Source organism: Portunus trituberculatus, chromosome 46, assembly GCF_017591435.1.
Source record: "Portunus trituberculatus isolate SZX2019 chromosome 46, ASM1759143v1, whole genome shotgun sequence".
Lineage (NCBI taxonomy): Eukaryota > Metazoa > Arthropoda > Malacostraca > Decapoda > Portunidae > Portunus > Portunus trituberculatus.
Window position 1 is genome coordinate 15,026,135 of NC_059300.1, and position 14,422 is coordinate 15,040,556.

The 14,422-nt window shown below is 38.2% G+C and overlaps 1 non-coding gene across 1 annotated transcript; it reads right to left on the reverse strand.

The window, feature by feature from the left end:
* Positions 1 to 13,688: 13,688 nt before the first annotated feature.
* Positions 13,689 to 13,756, reverse strand: Trnav-gac. Its single transcript has one exon. It is a non-coding gene; the product is annotated as a tRNA-Val (tRNA).
* Between the last annotated feature and the right edge of the window lie 666 nt (positions 13,757 to 14,422).

Genomic DNA, 14,422 nt, shown 5'->3' on the forward strand with positions numbered 1-14,422 from the left:
ACACAAACACACACACACACACACACACACACACACACACACACACACACACACACACACACAGCAGTAAACACTGCCTAATCAGCCGCCAAGTAGCCACCAGCTGACCTGCCAGCGAAGTCACTTATCTAGGACTCTGAATATGTAACTCTGTGAGGGTGAAAGTGTTCAGTATTATTGGGATGCGACGCTTAGAATGGGAAACACCCTCCTCCTGCTGCTCCTCCTGTTGATACTGCTACTACTGTTGCTTTTCTTCCTCCTCCTGTTCCTTCTAGTCCTCCTCCTCCTTCCTCTTCCTCTTCTTCTTTCTCCTCCCCCTCCCCCTACTCCTCTCCATCCCCCTCCCTCTCTTTCTCATCCTCTTATTCCTCTTTTCCTCCTTCCTCTTTCACCTCCTTCTACTCTTCCTGATGGGAATGTTTAGTAATGCAGATCTCTTTCTTTTAGGAACAAAAAATTGGACTATATCATATTCTTTGTTAGTTTTTACTCTTTATTTTATCCTGCCTAGTATTCTTATGCAATCTTGTACATTGGAGTCATGCAACGTTAGTTGTTGTGGCGCTAAGTAAAAAATCTTTTAATCACATTACTTAGGGACAAGCAAATTGGTGGGCTTTTTTTTTTTTTTTTCCTTTTGTTGCCCTTGGCCGGAGCCCCTCTTACATAGTACGTACAAAAGTAGGCATAAATGATATTCATGTTTTGTGTCTCAGGTGTCTAGTTCAAGTTTTAGATTATCTGTTTATTTCTGCACTTTTCTGTATATAGACTAGAAAGATTTATTGGTAACTCTGGAATGGTAATGATGGTGGTTATGTTAGAAGTAGTGCTCATAAAAAGGATGATTGGTTATAAGCATGATTAGGAAGAAAGTTTTGTTATATTGAGGTCATCTAAGAAGAAAAATATACATAATGAGAGAGAGAGACATAAATGCACATATAACAAAGACAGGTAGATAGACATATATACAGATAAGAAGACAGCTACAGACAAAGACATATGAAGAAATAGAGACAGACACGGATATATATATATATATATATATATATATATATATATATATATATATATATATATATATATATATATATATATATATATATATATATATATATATATATATATATATATATATATATATATATATATATATATATATATATATATATATATATATATATATATATATATATATATATATATATATATATATATATATATATATATATATATATATATATATATATATATATATATATATATATATATATATATATATATATATATATATATATATATATATATATATATATATATATATATATATATATATATATATATATATATATATATATATATATATATATATATATATATATATATATATATATATATATATATATATATATATATATATATATATATATATATATATATATATATATATATATATATATATATATATATATATATCTATATATATATATATATCTATATTCTATCTATATCTATATCTATCTATATATCTATCTATATATATCTATCTATATATCTATCTATATCTATCTATCTATCTATCTATCTATCTATCTATCTATCTATCTATCTATCTATCTATATCTATCTATCTATATATATATATATATATATATATATATATATATATATATAGAGAGAGAGAGAGAGAGAGAGAGAGAGAGAGAGAGAGAGAGAGAGAGAGAGAGAGAGAGAGAGAGAGAGAGAGAGAGAGAGACAGACTGACGAACAGACAGGCAAGCAGATAGAGAAACCGTAATGGAAAATATGTCCATCAGTGAATCAGTGAATCAGTCAATCATTCAGTCAGTCGGTCAAATACACATATTATATTGCACCGTCACCTGACACTCTGTGGCGAATGAGTCAAACACGAGGAAAAAATAAACAAGTTGAGAAAATCAATGCAGCCTTTCATTTTTTATCCAAACAAATCAATCTTGCTAATCTTTCACTTTTATTTTGATTAAAAACAAAACATATACTCAAAGGTAAGGATATTGAGCAACTTTTCCTCTTTGCCAGTACTGATCAATTATCTTCACTTCTTATCCTTTCAGAAAGACCAAGACAGCAAGATCAGATGTGCTAGGGTGTTGAGGTGCTCGATACTTCGACTGAAAACGCATCACAAAATAAAAATGTAAAAATAATGGATATCTGTTTAAAATTCGCTCAACTCTCTTTCATAGCAAATGCTGACATTTCACATCATCTCATTATTGCTTTGAAACTAAGATAATTAGAACATATGTGTTTAATATTTTCAAGTACTTGACATTTCGCTCATTGATAACCTAGAGATGAAATGTAATAGTTCCTGATATATCTGCCATTTTATTTCCACATTTAATTCCTTCAAAAGGCAAATTCACTTTGAATAGGCATGATTTAGGAGTTTAGATACAAAATGTTATTCTTGTTCTTACGTAAATATCGATCTTTCATTTTAATCAGAATAAAAATCTATTCAACTCTTACTTACTACGTATCAACCTTTCGTTTCTAATCTTTATTGATTCAGCAAGATCAAAGCACTAAGAACAGTTATCATTGAAGATCAAAGCACTAAGAGCAGTTATCATTGAAGTATATACATAAATACTCAATATTTCTCCCCTTTCACTGTATATTGGCTTTTCATCTACATCCATTCGTAAATGTCAACCCTTTACCTCCAATTTTTATTTCTTTAATAAAAGAAAGTTACTAAGAACAGGTGTGGTTATGGTGTTAAAGTAATCGATTTTTTTTCCTTATATTTTTACAAATATCGATAATCTCACACACTATTCCTTCAGTAAAACGAAGGTACAAAAAAAAAAGCAGGTGTGATTTGATTAGGTACTCAGTTCTTCTCCTTATCCAATTACAAGTGAGAGAAAGAGACTAAATCATCAACTTGTGCAAGCAACTACATCGAGGACATTGACAGATTAATATTATGATACCAGCATTTCTTTATGGTGTAGCTTATCACCCCCAGAAGGTCAGCGGGAGAAAGTGGGTTGTGGTGGTGGTGGTGGTGGTTGTGGGTGGTGGTGGTGGTAGCGGTGTGTGTGTGTGTGTGTGTGTGTGTGTGTGTGTGTGTGTGTGTGTGTGTGTGTGTGTGTGTGTTGTGTTGTGTTGTGTTGTGTTGTGTTGCGTTGTGTTGTGTTGTGTTGTGTGTGTGTGTGTGTGTGTGTGTGTGTGTGTGTGTGTGTGTGTGTGTGTGTGTGTGTGTGTGTGTGTGTGTGTGTTTTATTCTGAATATGAGTTACTAGTGGTGTGTGTGTGTGTGTGTGTGTGTGTGTGTGTGTGTGTGTGTGTGTGTGTGTGTGTGTGTGTTGTGTTGTGTTGTGTTGTGTTGTGTGTGTGTGTGTGTGTGTGTGTGTGTGTGTGTGTGTGTGTTTTATTCTGAGTATGTGTTGCTGCCGGTGTGTGTGTGTGTGTGTGTGTGTGTGTGTGTGTGTGTGTGTGTGTGTGTGTGTGTGTGTGTGTGTGTGTGTGTGTGTTTCAGGCTATTAAATGAATAATGTTTAGTGTTTCTTTTTCTTTCTTTTAATGTTATAGCCAATAGCGCCTGTAGGTATACTTGAAGAGTATAAGAAGCGCTGTGCAGCTTCCACCCATTAGTGGAACAGGCAATTTTATTTATAGTGGTACCTGTATTAGGGCCCATATCGCCAACCAAGCGCATCTTTTGTACAACCACCTAGAACCTGGGTATCATGGTGACATGTAGGTAACTTCATAATTCAACCACTCGACAAATGACAAAGTGCATGGATGATTACTAGAGTAGTAGTAGTAGTAGTAGTAGTAGTAGTAGTAGTAGTAGTAGTATTCCTTACTACTTCTACTACTAGTACTACTACTACTACTACTACTACTACTACTACTACTACTACTACCACGCTCCTTTCTTTCTCCTGATACAGAGCAGGTCGGGGCAGGATAATATGACGGAGTACTATTGTAAACTGGTTGGGCTCCATGTTCTCAGGTTCCCATCGCGGGCGCAGGACAACCGGATATACACCTGACACTGACCGGCCGGAACAGGGGTGAGGCAGAGGTGTGGTGGAGGCCTACACTGGAGGCTATTGGTGGTGTAGTGAAGTGAAGGTGTAGGAAGTTGAAGGTGCGGCTGATGTTTTCCAGGAAGGGTTCATAAAGGAATGTAGCAAAGATGATTGTGTACCGTAAACAGTTTAGATTTTAAGATGGCAGAGTAAAAAATGTCTAATTATAGAGCAATTGAAGTGAAAATGTAATATCAGTATGTAAATCAATCAGTTTCTAGTTAGATTCGGTAAAGAAAAATATATAGGCCTACTTAGTAACAGAAAGTACAGATCATTCGTGAAAAGTAGTGTCTGAAGGTTAATCTGTTTCGAGAAAGCCTTAATAAAAACTTATCGACAGGTTAAATAAAGGAGAGTAATAGAAGTGAAAGTGTACAGTAAGCAGATTAATCAGATTTACTAAACTAAGAAAGTTTAGTAAAGTAAAATGAAAAAAAGAAACTGGCTTCTCTTTTCATTCTTGTAAATTATTTTCTAAAGAGGGTGGAAAGTAGCATTATGTTTAATTTCTTTTTTGCTATGGTCAGATTTTTTTTTTTTTTTATACTTTCAGAAAGATAAGAAGAATACACGGCCCTATTTTAGTGGACGTATCATTCTATTGAAAAATAATTAATTTGCCAGTTGTTATGAGAGATTTAACCACTAAATGCTGCGTATTTATAGCATTGTGGAATTTAGGATATCTGATGAAGGTATAATTACCATCTCCATCTTTAGATGAGCTTTAAAGCAGTTTTCTCTAGGTGTTCATGAAACATCTGGACCATTCATGATATACAAGAAAAGATACTATAGTAAGAAAAGAACTGAAACAACATTTACATGAGTTTAAGAACTTATGAACATGGAAACCTGCAAGAAATCACAAGACCTAACGAAACCAATTCTTGTATCAAATATAGACTAAAATAAACTTCAATATATTCAATGTAACAGTACCTAGGAAAGAATACTGTTACTCGATGTATCCCGACTTGTACTGGATAAATATTATAATGGTTATTCCTATTGTATATAAGACATGAAATATCAAATATGTAAGAAAGCTTTTCTCTCACGCTCATTCTTTCTTTCCTTTAGAGAAGCCAAAGAATCTCGCAACGGCAGCCTCGTGCTTAGATCTTCCCTGGGAACGTGACATAGATGGGCCGTTAAAAGCTTTACGCACAGAGCCCTCCGTCCCCTTCGCAAAGGTTTCAGACGCGAGTGGAGTATAATCCGGGAATCGTCCGTCACCATCAGTTTGTTTTAATGCCTTACATAAAACTGCACCTCTGGCCTGGGAAGAGAGAGAGAGAGAGAGAGAGAGAGAGAGAGAGAGAGAGAGAGAGAGAGAGAGAGAGAGAGAGGTGTTTTGAGACTACAACTCCCCACATCAAAAACTTTACACTTGTGCACGCTGTCCTTCACTGTTGCCTCTTTAATCTTGATGGAGTTTTATCTTTTTTTTCAACCTTTCCTTTCCCCTTCCTTCTTTTATTAACTATCTTTAATGTTTCTCTTCCTGTTGTATCACATGTGCAGTTCAGGTCTCATCACCTGTTCGCTTCGGGTGATTGATCATTCGGTGCTCAGTGATAAAGCAGCGAATGAACTAAAGAAACAAATATAATGCCATTAGTTTTACAGGGAGTGATGAAAGAGGTGCTGGTGGTTGGTTGGTGTAGTAGGGGAGGGAAAGGAACAAGAGGAGAGAGGAAGAGAGGAGTGCATGGGAGTAGAGGAATGTGAACAGGAGGAGGAGGAGGAGGAGGAGATGAGGAGGAGGAGGAGGAGGAGGAGGAGAAGGAGGAGGATGAGAGAGGATGATAGGAGAGAGGAGGAGGATAGAGGAGGAAGAAGGATAGGCAGTGAGTAATGAAGAGTGAATAGATGAGAGAGAGAGAGAGAGATAGAGATAGAGAGAGAGAGAGAGAGAGAGAGAGAGAGAGAGAGAGAGAGAGAGAGAGCAAGAATACGGTGGAAGGAGAGACAGAAAGATAAATGAAGAAGTGAACGTAAAGAAACCTGATGAAACTAAAATGACAAGAGAGGAGTCGGAGAAGCATAAGGAAATGTGGTTATGAGAGGGTTTTAAAGGATGAGGGTGCTGGAGTGATGAGGAAAGACGGGCGTGGGTGCTGAGGTGAGAGTGAAGGTGAGGGTGAGGGTGTGTGTGGGTGGAAAGTACGTGCCACGGATACATATCAGTAGCGTCCTTAATGTGGAATCAGGTAGCGGTGCGTGTGCCAAGCCAGACACACCTCATAGAACAATTGGGTGCTTAAGTTATCCGTGCATGTTGTGAAACTCTTCTGCGTCGCATCTGCTTCACTATTTACATAGGTTATAGTTGAAGTTACACCGGTTTGTTTAGGATGTTTGTTTTCCTTTTTACGGTTCTAGTGACAGGCTAACAAGACTTTACATTATCAAGAGGAGAAAGTCTTGTAAATTTAGCAAATCATCTTTGGCCTTGGAAAATAGTCGTGGTGGAGGAGCAAAGCATTTCTGAACTTCGGCCTATCTCTGGCAAAGACCTTTTTTCTTACCATGGAATTTCTTCTCCCTCTCCCCTTCCCTCCCACTTCGAAGTATTCACTATTTCCTTCATTAACACAAAAATATATATGATAATGTATGTCATGATAAAGAATTTATTTATAAAGACTTTTACAATTCTTTCTCCCATCCTCTCTCCTTTCTTCTTTAATCCTCCCATCTGGCTTCTTTTAAGAGGAACAGGGCTTGCCAGGGTGATGAGGATGTAGAGACAGAGAGAGAGAGAAAAAGAGGTAGGAAGTAAAAAAAGAGGGGTGGAAGGACGGACGGATGGACGGAAGGACGGAAGTAGGGAGAGAGGAAGAGAGGAGAGGTAGGAAAAAAAGTGGTAGGAAAAAGGAAAGTGAAAGGAAGAAAAGGATATTTAGGCGGATAGAAATGGAAGGAGAGGAAAGAAAAAGAAAGGAAAGGAAAAGAAAGAAAATTAAAGGAAAGGAAAGGAAACGAAACAAAATAAAATGACAAGAAAGGAAAGGAAACGAAACGAAACAAAATGAGAAAAGAAAGGAGAAAAGGAAAAAGAGAAATGAAGGCGAGAAAAGTTAAGAAAGAAAGGACGAAAAGGAAAGAGAGAGGTGGAAGAAAAGAAGCACACAGGGAAAGATAGGCGAGAGAGAGAGAGAGAGAGAGAGAGAGAGAGAGAGAGAGAGAGAGAGAGAGAGAGAGAGAGAGAGAGAGAGAGAGAGATGAAGGAGGGTGGGACAGGAAAGGAACACACACACACACACACACACACACACACACACACACACACACACACACACACACACACACACACACACACACCTGAGCGTGGGCGGCGATGTGTGCACTACCTGACATACCTTACAGAACGTCCTCTAGCGCCCTTCATATACATATGTATGTGTGTGTGTGTGTGTGTGTGTGTGTGTGTGTGTGTGTGTGTGTGTGTGTGTTACAGAAGACATGCACACATATATAGACAGGCAGACAGACAGAGACGTGTGAACAGACAGACAGACAGACATACGAACACACGAGCAGACAGACAGAAACATAGACAAACAGCAAAAAAGGCAGACAAGAAAAAAGATTAAATGAAAGGGAAACGTATGAAAAGAGAGAAAAACGAAAAACTGAAAGAAGAGTAGACAACAAGAGAAGATAAAAGCAACGAGAGAAAGACAAAAAGATAAAAAAAAGCAGAGAAAGAGAGAAAAGAGAAGAAAGACGTGACAAGAAGAGGAGAAAAAAAAGAGAAGAGATGAGAGGATAAGGAATAGAAAGGCAGAATGAGACTAAGGCAGAGACAGTGCGAGTGGATACACTAGCCCTAAAACGCAATAGAGCATGTACATAATCTTAAACTATCAAAAATAATACCACGTATGATGAAAACTCGCTCTCCTACAAAAAAAAAAAAAAAAAAACGGCTTCTTTTTTCATTTGTTCGCCTCTAATATGAAACAATCAAACTATTTTTTCTTTATCACTCGTATATCTCCATTCTCAATGTCTTCACTTCCTTTGCTGCACTTTGTTCCTCACCGTTTGCTTTCTTTTTAGCTTTCTGTCTCCCTTTCCTTATATCATCTTTTCTTTTTTCACAAATTGTTTTCTCTTATCTTTCGCTTTTTCTCTCAGACTCCTGTCTCATCTTTGGCGCTTATATTCTTAGGTTCTTACGTTGAGATACGATATTGCAGCCATTGGTGAGAGAATCGAGACAGTCTGTGAAGAAGATTCAAGGAGACGGAAATTTTTTGATTCTACACTGACAGCTCAATGATAAAATACAACGCTCTCATCCCAGCCCAACTAAATAAGGTGTGTTTGTCTAGTCACGTCGCAAGGTCGAGTCAAAAGTTTGCTTGCAGGGTTGTACGTGCAGCAGTTTCTATGCATTACCGGTTTATATTGCGTCTTTGATATATGTATGACGTGTCCTTGAAATTTCCTGTGCCGTAAATTTTTCTTGCAGTATGTTATGGCTTATGTTTTTGTCTGATTGTGGTGAACAAGATTTTATGTGAATGTAAGATATGTGGTGGTGGTGGTGGTGGAATTGATTGATAATAATGATGATAATGATGATAGTGAGGGTGATAATGATGCATCTTCGCTGTTTCCGTCTATCTGTTTCTTCTTTCTGTCATTATTTGTTAGTTACTTTGTGTGTTAGTCAGTAGGTTTGTTTACTTATTTATTTTCTATTCATCTATTCATTTATCTATGTCTGTCTACCTGCCTCTCTCTCTCTCTCTCTCTCTCTCTCTCTCTCTCTCTCTCTCTCTCTCTCTCTCTCTCTCTCTCTTTATATATATATATATATATATATATATATATATATATATATATATATATATATATATATATATATATATATATATATATATATATATATATATATATATATATATATATATATATATATATATATATATATATATATATATATATATATATATATATATATATATATATATATATATATATATATATATATATATATATATATATATATATATATATATATATATATATATATATATATATATATATATATATATATATATATATATATATATATATATATATATATATATATATATATATATATATATATATATATATATATATATATATATATACATATATATTCTTAAGAGTATGAAAATGATGATGGTGCGTCTTCTGTCTCTGTATGTTTGTCTCTTTTCTCCCTCTTCTGCTCTCCTTGACCTTTCTCCACGCAGTATACGTATATACTGTTTCCCAATACAAGCAGTCAATTCGCTGGAGGTACACTCCCTCACATTTTCGAGCCACAGCAGTCGTGGTAAAGGAAGAGAGAAAAACAAATCCTCCCACTTCACAGCCATTTGTTTGAAGGTGGTGCGGGGAAACCGTGTTAAGAAGTTTGAGTTTGATACGTGAAGAATAAAAAAGACATATATAATGAGAGAGAGAGAGAGAGAGAGAGAGAGAGAGAGAGAGAGAGAGAGAGAGAGAGAGAGAGAGAGAGAGAGAGAGAGAGAGAGAGAGAGAGAGAGAGAGAGAGAGAGAGAGAGAGAGAGAGAGAGAGAGAGAGAGAGAGAGAGAGAGAGAGTAACAACACATCTCAAAGCCTGACATATGAAAGCAAACTAATGCATCACACCAGACCACATAAATACAATGCTGAGAGTCTAGAGAACTGAGGCAGGCAAACTACAAGCACAACTCAGGCTCTCTCCACCACCTGGCCACTGTTCCTTGCCTTAAATAAACTTATATACGAAGAGCAACGAATCTTCCCTTTGATAATTATACATAAACTGCGAACTATAGGGTGTGGAAAGCAGACATCATGCAAAAATTGCCTGATATGAATGAGAGAGAGACGGTGTGTGAAAGAGAAAAAGGGTGAAAGATACGATGGAGGCAACGAGGGAGAGAGGTTGATGTCCGAAACAGAGGAGAAGGAAGAAAAGAAAAGGAAAGAGAAAGTAAAGGTTAAGAAGTGAGATGAAAGTGAAGGTGTGAATGGTGTGGAGAAATATGAACTGAAGGAAAGAAACGCTAGTTGAAAGAGAGTGTGTGCAGAAAAGAAAAAAAAATATATAAAAAAGTGAGAACGGAAAGAAGATAAGAAGGAATAAGAATAGTAAGTGATGTTGAAAGTGACAGAAGATGAAATACAAGAAGGAAAAATAAAATGAACGTAAGGCAAAAAGTAAGTACCAGTCATGAATAGGAATACTTACTAAGGGAAAAAAGAGAGAGAGAGAGAGAGAGAGAGAGAGAGAGAGAGAGAGAGAGAGAGAGAGAGAGAGAGAGAGAGAGAGAGAGAGAGAGAGAGAGAGAGAGAGAGAGAGAGAGAGAGAGAGAGAGAGAGAGAGAGAGTATGTGTATATCGCTGCGGAGGGAGTAGCTGCGTTCAACAGTCCACACACACCTCTACCTACCTCCCCACACATTTACCAACGAAGGGTTACAAGCGAGAGTGCTCAAGGTCATGGTTCAGTGCGGCGGCTCAGCTCGGGACGAAGGAGAGCATTGTGTCATCGCCGTTTTGGCCGCGTGTCGTCAGCGGGCTTTATAGAGTGGCTGCTGGGCCATTCGAGTGCCGGCGTTGGGTGTAGGGGTGCGCGGCGAGGGGCAGGGAGGAAGAGGCAGAGAGTGAGAGGGGGCGTGGCTAACTAAAAAACTTGACGCAGTGATTTTTAGCTTCTCTTTGTACGTTCCTCGGTGGATTAAGAGACAGAATAAAAATGTACTATGTAGGTATCTCTTTGATCATTCCTAGCCCGAACTCTTGCTACCTCACCTGTTGGCACGATGAAAGGTAGCGTGTAGCAGGTGATGTGATATTTCCCGGCTCATATTATGCCGATCTGTTGACGTGGCTGAAGGTAGAATTGCTTACGTTTGTTTGATATATTTCATGGACGCTCTTATTGTTTGACCTGCCAACATTATCAAGGGTTAGATGACAGGTGTCTTGGTATTTCTACGTGACACTTCTGTTGCTTCGCGTGTTGACATAGTTTGAAGGTAGAAAGTTAGGTGTTGAAATGTTTCTCTGTCAAGCTCTTCCTCTTTTACCTGTTCCCATTATTAAAAGTGACTTATTCAAATGATTTCTTCTTTACATGTTGATATAATTACAGACTGAAAGACATGAATATTTTAACTTTCCTTAGTCACACTATTTTTCTTACATCTGTTGCCATAGTTAACGGGAAAAAGAGGTAATTTTGATATCAATCCGATGCACTCGTCCTCTTCTTCCTCTTCTACCTGTTGTCATAATTAACCCTTTGATTATCATTGACAGTATAAGGCACCTCGTTTAATCCCATATATTTTTTTCTTCATTTCATTGATCAAAAACATAATTACAGATACTTAAAGATTTGAACGACAAAGTCACCCATTGTGTTGTCAGTGGTGTCTCTCAAAACTATATGCTAAAATTTGCACCACAACTTTTTCTTACTTTAAATGTGAAACAAAAGCCGTCAAGAAGATAAAGAGATAAAGGTAGAAAGACCTCAGCCACACACTTCCTCCTTTACCTGTTGTTATAATTAAAGGTACAGTGACGTAAGGTAAGATACAAAAACACACTGAGGCATGTGACAAGTAGAGCCACTCACGAATGAAAGGGAAGAAGGAAGAGCCACAAAGCTTGACACTCCATCCATCTGCTACAGAGTGACGTCAACTGTTACTCTAATAATTTTCTCACCATGTGCAAAAATAGCACAGTACATCGCCGCTGCTGAGTCCAAGCAACAAAAGAATCGTAAAAGTGAAACCGCAACTATTCTAGTATGTAAATAAAGATGGAATTTTGTAATGTTTTTACGTAATGCTCCTTCAACTGTCCTTAAGTTGGCTTTACTGAGTGTGTGTGTGTGTGTGTGTGTGTGTGTGTGTGTGTGTGTTTTCTTATAAATCAATATTGTTTAGTATTAATCAATTTTCCATTTAATAATGTCATTGTTGATGATTATTTGAAAAGGTTTGTATGTAAATGAAAATCGCGGTTAATGAAATAAACAAAGACACCTACACTTTCTTTCTCTCTCTCTCTCTCTCTCTCTCTCTCTCTCTCTCTCTCTCTCTCTCTCTCTCTCAAAACAGACCACCTAAGTGCAACACCTACCAAAACAGAGGCACCACACAACAAGCAGGCCACACCGCCGCTATGATAAACACCTCGCGCTGCCAGGCCGGATGACGACTCTATTTCGAAGGATGGCGGGATGAGATGGGGGTGCTCATTTTAAAATAGCTTCCCCTGAATTGCCAAGCCGAGACTCATCTTGACATCCGTTCTCTGTGCCTTGTAACCTCCACACGCGAGAGGCTTTGAACTACTCTATACCTGCGGCCATGGATGGGACACTTAAGTAATCTGATCACAACTGTGCCACGTGGTATACTGTACTTACATCATTGAGTGTTGTGTGAAGTGGACAAGATAATGGGTGACGTTTGTGAGAAAAGATGTAGTATTATGTATATTGAAGTCTTGTCATGTTACAATATATGCAAAAATGCAACTCATTGCTTATTTCACGAGAGGAATAAGTGGGATACTGAGCAAAGTTTAAAGTTTAAGATGAAAAAATTAAAATGAAGTGTATATATATATATATATATATATATATATATATATATATATATATATATATATATTTATACACACACACACTGTATATTTTTATTTATTTATTTTTTTATAACTTTCGGCTATCATGTTAAACATATACTAAAGAAGAAAAAAATAAAAATAAAGCATTGATTGCCGTGAAACAGAAAGAAGAAGAAGAAGAAGAAGAAGAAGAAGAAGAAGAAGGAGAGGAGAAAGAGGAATAAATAGTTGTCCTGAAACATAATGAATAAGTAGTCCGGCTGTGTGTGTATGTATGTATGTATGTATGTATATGTATACTTATATATATCCTTTCCCCTTTGTCATTTCCGCTTTATCATCCAAATATATATATAGAACACTGAGGACATCAAGATTGGTACCACATGCGACACCCTTATCTTCCCCTTTGGTGTGTGTGTGTGTGTGTGTGTGTGTGTGTGTGTGTGTGTCGTGCACTGCTGGCATTAGGTTGGTGATAAGATGCATGTCCTCCTATTAGCCACTTTCTTGTTTTCAGCAGCCGCCTCTGACTAACCTGACACGAATAGGAAGGTGTGTGTGTGTGTGTGTGTGTGTGTGTGGGTGGGTGGGTGTGTGCAAATTTTCTTCCCTCGCCAAGATTATAGGATCTCTCTCTTTCTCTCTCTCTCTCTCTCTCTGTGTGTGTGTGTGTGTGTGTGTGTGTGTCTGTGTGTGTGTGTGTGTGTGTGTGTAATTCACCTCGGTCGTCTGCTGGTCACCTAGCCAGTCTTCCCCATTATGGAGCGAGTTCAGAGCTCATAGACTGATCTTCGGGTAGGAGTGAGACCATAACACACTCCACACACTGGGAAAGCGAGGCCACAACCCCTCGAGTTACATCCCGTACATATTTACTGCTAGGTGAAAAGGGGCCACACATTAAGAGGTTTGCCCATTTGCCTCGCCGCTCCCGGGATTCGAACCCGGCCCTCTCGATTGTCAGTCGAGCGTGCTACCCACTACACTACGCGGTGTGTGCGTGTGTGTGTGTGTAATTCACCTCGGTCGTCTGCTGGTCACACAGCCAATCTTCCCCATTACGGAGCGAGCTCAGAGCTCATAGACCGATCTCCGGGTAGGACTGAGACCACATCACATACAACACACACCGGGAAAGCGAGGCCACAACTCCTCGAGTTATATCCCGTACCTATTTACTGCTAGGTGAACAGAGGCTACACATTAAAAGGCTTGCCCATTTTCCTCGCTGTTTTCCGGGACTCGAACCCGGCCCTCTCGATTGTGAGTCGAACGTTCTAACCACTACACTACTCGGTGTGCGTGTGTGTTACACTGTTTGATCTGTTCCAGTCTCTGACGAGACAGCCAGACGTTACCCTACGGAACGAGCTCAGAGCTCATTATTTCCGATCTTCGGATAGGCCTGAGACCAAGCACGCCTGAGACAAAGCACATACCACACACTGGGACAACAAGGTCAAAACTCCTCGATTTACATCCCGTACCTACTCACTGCTAGGTGAACAGGGGCTACACGTGAAAGGAGACACACCCAAATATCTCCATCCGGCCGGGGAATCGAACCCCGGTCCTCTGGCTTGTGAAGCCAGCGCTCTAACCACTGAGCTATCGGGCGTGTGTGTGTGTGTGTGTGTGTGTGTGTGTGTGTGTGTGT